The 9,843-nt window shown below is 35.9% G+C and overlaps 1 long non-coding RNA gene across 2 annotated transcripts; it reads right to left on the reverse strand.

Moving 5' to 3' along the window:
- Positions 1–573: 573 nt before the first annotated feature.
- Positions 574–7,426, reverse strand: LOC107851566. Of its 2 annotated transcripts, none has more exons than XR_007048592.1 (3): positions 7,367–7,426; positions 6,222–7,173; positions 574–3,451 (listed from the first exon to the last, which is right to left on the reverse strand). It is a non-coding gene; the product is annotated as an uncharacterized LOC107851566 (long non-coding RNA). The 2 variants fall into 2 exon arrangements; XR_007048591.1 differs by lacking the exon at positions 7,367–7,426 and having other exon boundaries at positions 575–3,451; positions 6,222–6,298; positions 6,387–7,351.
- Between the last annotated feature and the right edge of the window lie 2,417 nt (positions 7,427–9,843).

The following is a 9,843-nucleotide window of genomic DNA, read 5'->3' on the forward strand; positions in this document are numbered from 1 at the left end:
AATTAAGCACCAAAATACTTTAACAACATTGAGATGTTCATCATGTATCATGAAAAAAATCTAAATTAAAAATAGAAAAGAAAAAATTAGCGATTTTTTACTAGAATTCTTGTGATCTAGTGTTTGGAATTTGAAATTTGAATCGATTACGCATTATTTGAGTTACTCAAAAGCCATTAAAATGATTTAGGCGTGATTTACTTCCTAGTTGAAGAGATTTTCGTTATTTTTCTTTTTTATTTCGCTTAATTAGCTTGTAATGTATCTGCCAATGTGGTGTATTCGGCAATAAGTGATGTATTCGGCTACACAAAATCGAGATTTACAATAATTAGTTGAAATAGGGGGTAACTAGCTCCAAAAGGCTTGAAATTTATGTAACTTGCTCTAAAAACAATGAAAAAGTTTAAGAAATATTTATAAATTACATCATAGTAAATATTTTTATGTATTAAATATTTTTAAAAAATGTATAAATGTAATATCAGGTTGGTTTGGTTTGATTTTGTCCTTTTTAGTTAAAACCAAACCAAACCAATTTTAATCGGTTCTTTTTTTTTTAACATCAAATCAAGTCAAATCAAATTACTAGTCGAATTTTTTTGATTTGATTCAATTTACAATTTGATGCAATTTGTGGTCGATTTTCTTCATCCTAATCCTCAATTTATAATTTTTCAGCTACAAACGTTTTAAAGTTTGTCCAAGTTCTTTTGTATATTGTTGCTAATATACAATAGCCGCAATAATCTTCCTAAAACGCTACTACTACTACTACTAAGGTTGTAGTATTCAAAATGAAGAAAAATAACAAATTGAATCCACTTTGGGTGATCTAAGGTTGATTGCCATTACATTGTTTAAATAACCATTAAGAAAATGTAGTCATTTATCAATATAATGTCAAATGACTCAAAATTCTGATGGATTCCATGGTCCAAAATTTAAGTGCAAACCGGAGCAGAACTATCCTCGTCCAAGAGGAGTCAATTGATGCCCCATTGTAAAAAAATTATGTTGAGTATGCAGGTAAAAAAAGATTGTGTATGTACATACTATGTATCAAATTCCCTTGACACTACGTATATATATTTTATATTTTGATTCTCCTTGTTGAAAACTTGACTCTTGTTACTGAATGCAGAGATCCAAACATAAAAGAAGAAAAGGGAAAATTAGATGATACGAAAAGCAAGTATTTATCTGCTTATGACTTGACGACAGAAATCCTGTTTAGATCTATTTTTGGTAAAGAACAAACTTGCAAAGGCCAGTAGGTAGTCAAGTTGTCTTTACGGATATAGACCCAAACAAGCTTGTAAAAGTGAGAAACAGTTATCCACTAACCACAATCATGCTATGGAGATAATTTATGCTATATGTCTCAGAGAGATCCTCTGATGAACTCTTCAGTTTAAAGACATTTTTTGTCATCTTCAACCCTCACCAAGGTTTAAAAACAGCAAATTGTGTGCTAGGCAGAACAGATCTCATAAATGGGATAAATACTTGGAAACGTTTTGGCTGAACTACTGAAAGTATCAAACTGAAGTTGATGTCTCGTTCTCAATAACTTGTGTACCAGAAAGGTTCTTCATATTCATGTATATACAAAAAGCAGATCATAGAACTTTCTTTTTTTGTCATTTACTGCTTTTACAGAGATTCACTCAAAGGAACAAGCGTGCAGCAGATTTGCTTAACAGTTTGTGTACTTCAGGAGAGATGGTGCAGCCTTGCCTGCATAACAAATGGAGTCTCATATTTCCAGTATTCAATTCTTGTTATGTCCCAGGAAATCTCAGGGTTGAAATTTATCGAAAATGAAGCTGATAAGCTGGCTTTACTAGACTTCAAAAGTAAAATTAGTGAGGATCCATTCCAAGCCATAGCTTCTTGGAACAATTCTCATTCATGACTGCAACTGTACAGGTATAACATGCCGTTCCTCCAACGAAAGAGTCGTGATTCTTGACTTGAGACCAAAAAATCTCAGTGGCTCCATACTGCCTTCCATCGAGAACCTTACATTCCTCACGAGCATTAATCTTCGAAACAATAGCTGATATGATAAAATTCCCTAAGAAATTGGGAACTTGCTGCTCTGCACCTGCAACATCTCAATCTCACTGGGCAGTTCCTACTAATCTGACTTACTGTACAGAACTTAGAATACTTTCTCTAGAGTCTAATGGTTTTGTTGGGATAATACCTGATCAGCTCAGTTCACTATCAAAGTTGATTTACTTGGGGCTTGGAATAAACAAATCCCACAGGAGGACTTCCACCTTGGATAGGAAATTTTTCGTCGCTTTAAGGTCTTTTGAGTTCGCTTGATACCTTTGGATCTTGGCCTACTGCCGAACTTTGAAATTTTCCAAATTTCTTCAAAATCAGTTGACTAGTAAAATTCCTCAATCTATCTACAATATCTCCTCCGTTGGCTTTTTCTCTGTTGTGAGAAAATGCTTTACGGAGAATTTCCACCAGATATAGGCCTAAACTTTCCAGAGCTTGAGGTACTTGCTGGTGGTCTGAACAAGTTCACAGGACCAATTCCTGTTTCATTATCAAATGCTTCCAGGTTCACTCTTCTTGATCTTTCTGGAAGTGGACTCACTGGAACTATTCAAGCAGGTGTAGGAAAATTCCAACAATTGTATAAACTCAACTTTGAGTTCACTACACCTGCAGAATATGGAAATATGGATCTGAAAGTTTTTTGATTTCCCAATAAACTTCCGAGTTTGGAGGTTTTGAGTTTGCTAGACAACTCCCTTGGAGGAGAACTTCCGAATTCAATTCCAAACTTTTCAGAGAAACTTAATGCTTGATCTAGGTTTTAATATTATACATGGCACTGTTCCTGATGGACTGGGGAACCTTGAAAATTTGACCAGATTATCACTCGATAATAACAACTTCAGGGGCAGCGTTCCCGAGTCTTTAGACAAGCTTCAACACCTCCAAGAACTGGAGTTGGATGGAAATAAGTTTTCAGGGAGGGTCCCGTCCTCTTATAGTAACTCGACAATTGCTGACAACTTTATCCATGGAAAACAATAGACTAGAAGGAAACACACCTGCAGATCTTGGAAAAAGACCAGTCTAGAAGTGCTAAACCTTACTGGAAACAATCTTGTTGGCTACATACCACAAGAGGTTGCATGTCCATCTTCTCTTTCAGTTTCTTTACACTTGACGCGTAATATGTTGGGTGGTCCTTTCCCATTAGAAGTGGGAAGGTTGAAAAATCTCAAGGAGTTGTATTTGTCACATAACAAATTAACAGGTGAAATTCCAAGTACCCTCCAAACTTGTGTCAGATTAGAGCACTTGGGTATCAGCAATAACTTGTTTGGAGGAAGAATTCCACAGTTCTTTTCAAATGCAAGTGCAGTTTCAGTTTCAAGGGATCATAAACTATGTGCTCAGCCCATCTTTGATCTACCTGCATGCAGTAAACAAGGAAATCCCTCATCACACATAAAGGACGGTTCAGGAGCAATAGTAGGAATAACAGTTTCCCTTCTAGATTTGCTATTATCTCCATTTGCTGTTTCTTGCATACTTAAGAACCCAAGAAAGAGAAATCTTGCTTCAACCTCTTCTACCGGTCAGCAATTTGGACATTCTTTTGATAATGATCTAGCTATCTAAGTTGCTCGAATTCAGGTGTGGTTATCCGACATGGGTGAGGATCTCGAGGTTGGATCCTTTCTGATCTAAATCGTAACATTTGGGGGGGGGGGGGGGGGGGGGTACGGATACGGGTGGGGAGATATGGAAAATAATTCAAATATCTAAAAATACAGTTATATGTCTAAATTATGTCAAGAACTTACAAGATATTCGGAGAAGAAAATATTGATCAAGAGGAGAATCCTAGAAGGAGATAAAAAGAAACACGGAAATTTCTATGTACGGGGTATTCCAATTTCATCTTTATTAATAAATACAAGTTAGAAAGAATCTAAACCTTATATTCACATTTCTGACCCCTGAACCATATAAGTTTACTAAACGGCATAACAGCTGTGCCATATTTACCTAAAAATCTTATTGGTTGCTCTGTGTGTCCTAACAGCTTGTTCTTATCTTGTAGAGTACGAATGGGGAGTTTATGTTTCCAAGCTTGGAGATGTTTATAGCTATGGTATCATGTTTGTTATGAACGGGCAGGAATAAACAATACCACAAGCAAAAGAGAAACTAGAAGATGGGAAAAACCACGGGCAGAGACGGAGGAAATTCACTATAAAGAAGAGGAATACAAGGTGGAGACGATAGTCTCAATTTCGTGTATATGAAAACCGCCCGAAACAGTCCACTAAACGCACTTATATAACACGTGCGTACAAATAAATCCTAAGCCCAAAAACATACAGATCGGCCCGATCCCTCTTCTACCACCACAGACCCCACAAAAAATCACAAACATGGGTCACACCGCAAACTTTCAGGGCCGGATCAAGAAAATTCGGGTCACAAACTCTAACAATGTTGCTTCAGGCACACGACCAACTGATGTGATCTACAAAGATGGTATAATTTTCACAGATATGTTGCAGCGGCTTTGCCTAAACATGTCATGGCAATCCCTCATTTTTTATAGCACATGTATTACATGAGGAAAAAGGACCAGAAGAAAAGGAAATGCTACCAAATGAGGAGAATAGATCCCAATTAAATTGTCACGACCCGAGCTGAGGCCCTGGCCGCTACGGGTATCCCAAACCACACAGGCCCGAGATACCCCTGTCTCTGCCCAACCCACTAGTGATATTGTCCGCTCTCGGCCTAGGCCCGCACAGCTTTAAAATGCGTCACTAGTGAGTAAGGCTTTCTCACTTATATACCCAGCATCCCTCCTGTATTTTGCCGATGTGGGACTCCTTCCTAAGTTGGGGTGTTACATAAATAAAGCAATATGATAGAAGAATGACCAGTCTCAATCTTGAACGTTGGACTTTTATGCTCCACCTCATCGCCAAGGGATCGGATGCCCATAAGTGTAGCTTCAGACAAAGCTCATGACATCAAGGACTTGTTTCTCTGGCATGAGAGAAAAGGCTAGTGTCAAATAGACTAACGAATAGGCTGGGAACAAATATTGTCCTCAGCTTCCCCCCCCCCCCCCCCCCCCACCCCCAGTCATCCATCGTCGCTACATTAAGATGATTCACAGTTTTGGATTCGTGTAGCAAGAACCAGCATATTGTACAAAAAAAAAAATTTGACAATTACTGAAGAAGGGTCTCTATGTATTGCAAATCAATGTTCCATAGCTCCACCTCTCTTTGAACATAGACTCCCCATGATTGGTCACATAATGTTTTGATATTTTATATGGTCATTTTACCAAAGTAATATTTTTCTTTCGTTAGAATCAGACATAGAAATAAAGAGAAGAGGGAAAAATATAAGAATTGCTACCCTTGGGCAACATGCACTTGATCCTAGACATTCGCTCTACAAGCAGGTAAATGAAGCATACGCATAACAAAATCTTCTCTTCAAACTGCCTATTACTCACACATTATGAGGGTCAAATTGACACAACATAACTTTCTTTATTTGTGTCAAAAGACAGGCAGATTGAAGTCTAACTTGTATTGTAGACTTAACATTCTGCTCTTTTGTCCTGTGGTAAGCGATTGACCAAAACCATTTCTTTTCTGGACTCTATAACCATACAGTATCAGTGGATCTCAGTACGAAATAGCAAGTCATCATTACCATGCTGCTGGCTAATGAAATTTCACAAAGTGCCGGTCTAAGGTTTCAAAACTATAAAGTTCTTTGGTTCAATTTTCAGGGATAACACTTAAATGTGTATCTAGTCTCTTCCCCCTTATACATGCAATTGTTGATTTATTCTTGTTACCTATTATTGAACTCTCCTCCTGTAATGGGTAATTGTACAGTCATTTGCTTAAGACGATAAATAATTCGAGCTAAAATGAATAATGAAGGAGAATTTAGACAACAAAAATATAGAAGTTTTCAAATTTCAGCAGAAAAGGTCAGCATCTCATCAATCACAATATAGTTCCAGATCACAACAATTACCAAAGAAAAACAGTTATAGAACTTGCTAACAAAGGAACCTTTAACTAAATGTTCATAATTTTATGTAAGCTCAAGAAAGGAAACTCAAATAGCAGAGCATAATTAAGGAAAAAGACTGATAAAAAATACAAAAGGGTAAAAGATTAAACCTTGCCAATACAAAGAAAATATCCAATCAAGGAACCCCACACTGCAAGAATAGCGAAAAGCGACAGCTATAACTTACCTGCAAGAAAGTAGCCCAAAAAATATCGAGAAAATTACAACAGCAAAAATTATTCCATTCCAAATTATAAAGCAGAAATTAATGTCACCTTCTCCTCTACCCCTTCAAATGTTTCTCAAGGAATATGAAGTACACTTGTATTAGAATCCGATTGAATAACTGGTGATGAAGCCTGAACAGTTGAATGGGTAGAACGAGTAGTGGATTGTGTGATGAGCATTTTAAAGCTCATTTTTAAAACTCTACTGTATTTTTTAAGTTGCTCTTATAAAACGCCATGATATAATTTTAATACTATCTATAGTATGTATGTTTCCACAGAGAAGTTACAAAATTTAATGTTCCAAATTTAAAATAAAAATTAAAGCTCGACCCAACAAAAGGCGGTAGTACTTTTATAACTTAATGTTGAATCTGATTAATTGTAAATTCTATATCCATCTGAAACAAAATTGAGGAGTCCTCCTCTCAAGATCTATATAAGGCAGTCCTTGATAAAAATACTTCATGGAATACATCAAAAGCAAATAATGGAATAGAATAAGTCTGCACTAAGGGATTTAAGAGAGTAAATCAAGAAAAGATGAACACATATATAAAAATGAATCAGTAATAAAATGAACGGTAGTAATATTTGGAACAGAATAAGCGTGCCCCAAGGGATTATCTTGCGAAACAAAAACATATGCTGCAGGGGAAGAACCCTGGTCATTCTAACTGTGATCATAAGGCTGCAAAATGAATGAGAGAATACACTTGAGACTTGACATTAAACAATTAATGTCATCAGTATTCTGTTTAAAAAGTCTGTGTCCTCTACCATGAAGACTAACATAGATTCTGTAAGTGTTCCCTTACTCTACAAAACCTGCAACCTGGAAAGAGAAAAGGATCATCAGTGGTCAAAAAGATCAAGAAAATCATATGAGCTTCAGACAAGGGAGTGAAAAGACAACTATGGCATTGAAAGAATCACAAGCTAAAGTATGTGCTAACTTTTCTCTGCACATGGTTAAAAGAAAGTGCTGATATGCATAAAACAGGGCATTTAATGCCAGTGTCATTTACCTCAACCATGGCAGAAAAAGCAGAATGTTTGATCAAACTGGCATTTTCTCTGCATGATTGATGGGATTGTTAGCATGATGTAAATATTGTATATTAATATAATCATATATTGTTATATATTAGTGTAATTACATAGATTTGATTTAGTAATTAAAGAGAAAAATAGTAACTTTAGTAAGAGCAGATTTGATGGGATAGTATAACGGATTTAGAAGGATAGAAAAGTTGATTTTTAGGGATAGGAAAATGGATCTTTAGGGATGTAATCATTGAATATTTTTTATTTAATGACAAGACTCTCAATATTGAGAGACATTCAGGAGAAAATTGACATGGTATCAGAGCCTTCTCTTGGCTGTCTTGTTTCATAGAGTTCATTTGTGGTTTCTTTCAAAATTTATTTTGAAAATTTTGGTTTTTGTTGATTGTTCCTTAACAATTAACACCTAGGACTTTCATCTTGGTCACTTTGGTTGTTCTTTTTGAGTTAGTGTTTCTAGTTTTCATAATTATGAGTTCATATCAGTTTGAATCATTCGGTGTTCGTTTCATTGAAAAGAATTTTTCGTCATGGGAGTTTCAGTTTCAGTTATTTGTCACCGGAGAAGAACTATGGGGCCATATAGATGAAGCCGATCCTGCTCCTATTGATCCTACAAAGTTAGGTGAATAGAAGATTAAAGATGCTCGGGTGATGACATAGCTTTTAGGGTCAATTGACCCTCTTATTGTTTCTAATCTCAGGCCTTACAAGACAGCTAAGGCCATCTGGGATTATTTACAAAAGGTTTACAACCAAGATGATAGTGCCCGGTGCTTTCACTTAGCGTATGAAATTGCTAATTACTCTCAAGAAGGTTTTTCTATTCAGGATTATTATTTTGGATTTCAGAACTTATGGGATGAATTTATAGATATAATTTATGCCAAAATACCTACCGAATCTCTGTAATTCAGCAAGTTCATGAGCAAAGCAAGCGAGATCAATTTTTGATGAAGTTACGCTTTGAGTTTGAGAGTGTTCGCTCTAACTTGATGAATCGTGACCCGTCTCCCTCCCTGGATGTTTGTTTTAGGGAATTGCTTCATGAAGAGCAGCATTATGTCACACAAAATGCTTTCAGAAGAGGAAATAATGTCGCTGTTGCATTTACTGCTCAAGGTAAAGGCATGAGTAGGGATATGAATAGAACTCAATGCTACAATTGTAAGGAATATGGCAATATTGCTAGAAATTGTGGCAAGAAGTTCTGTAATTATTGTAAACAACAAGGACACATTATCAAAGAGTATCACACGCCCTCAGAATTGTAAGGTTAATAATTTTCATGTAGCAATAAATGGTTCCACTCTTGAGAACTCATCTTCAGGACCTTCAGGACAAGTTCTTACTCCTGAAATGGTACAACAAATGATCGTATCAACCTTTTCAACATTGGGATTACAAGGTATTGATGTTAAATCTAATTTTTGGATTGTTGATTCTGGTGCTTCCAATCATATGACCAACTCAACAAGCATGCTAAAAAATATTCGTAAGTATCAAGGTTCATCACAAATACAGGTTGCTAATGATAGTAATTTACCCATTACCAAGGTTGCGGATATTGCTCCAATTTTCAAGTATGTTTTTATTTCACCGAAGCTCTCAACTAGTCTTATTTCAGCTGGACAATTGGTTGATGACAATTGTGATGCAAATTTTTTCGTAATGGTTGTCTTGTGCAGGATTAGGTGTCGGGGACGATAATCGCGAAGGGGCGGCCTAAAGTTGGAAGATTGTTTCCTATTCAATTTTTCATTCCTCATGTTATATCTTTTGCTTGTACTTCTACGGCTAATAAGACTGGGCTTTGGCATAAGCGTCTAGGACATTCAAATTCTGTTGTGTTGTCTCATTTATCAAATTCTAGTTTATTAGGAAGTAAAAATCAATTTTCTCCTGCTTCATTTGATTGTTCTACTTGTAAATTAGGTAAAAGTAAAATTCTTCCTTTTCCTAATTTGGGTAGTCGTGCTACAAAGTGTTTTGATGTTGTTCATGGTGATGTTTGAGGTATTTCACCAATTGTTTCTCATGCTCAGTTCAAGTACTTTGTGATAGTCATAGATAATTATAGTCGATTTATGTAGGTGTATTTTCTTCGTACTAAATCTGAAGTATTTTCCATGTTCAAGATATTTTTGGCTTACATTGAGACTCAGTTTTCTATTTGTATAAAATTATTAAGATCTGATTCTAGTGGAGAATATATGTCAAATGAATTCAAAAATTTTTTGCTTGACAAAGGAATTGTCTCACAACGCTCTTGTCCATATACACCACAACAAAATGGGGTCGCTGAGCGTAAGAATCATCATTTTTTAGATGTCACTCGTACTTTATTGATTGAGTCCTCTGTCCCATCTAAATATTGGGTTGAAGCCTTGTCTACTGCTGTCTATTTAATTAATAGGCTACCATCTAAAGTGTTAAA

Source organism: Capsicum annuum, chromosome 12 (genome assembly GCF_002878395.1).
Source record: "Capsicum annuum cultivar UCD-10X-F1 chromosome 12, UCD10Xv1.1, whole genome shotgun sequence".
Classification (NCBI taxonomy): domain Eukaryota; kingdom Viridiplantae; phylum Streptophyta; class Magnoliopsida; order Solanales; family Solanaceae; genus Capsicum; species Capsicum annuum.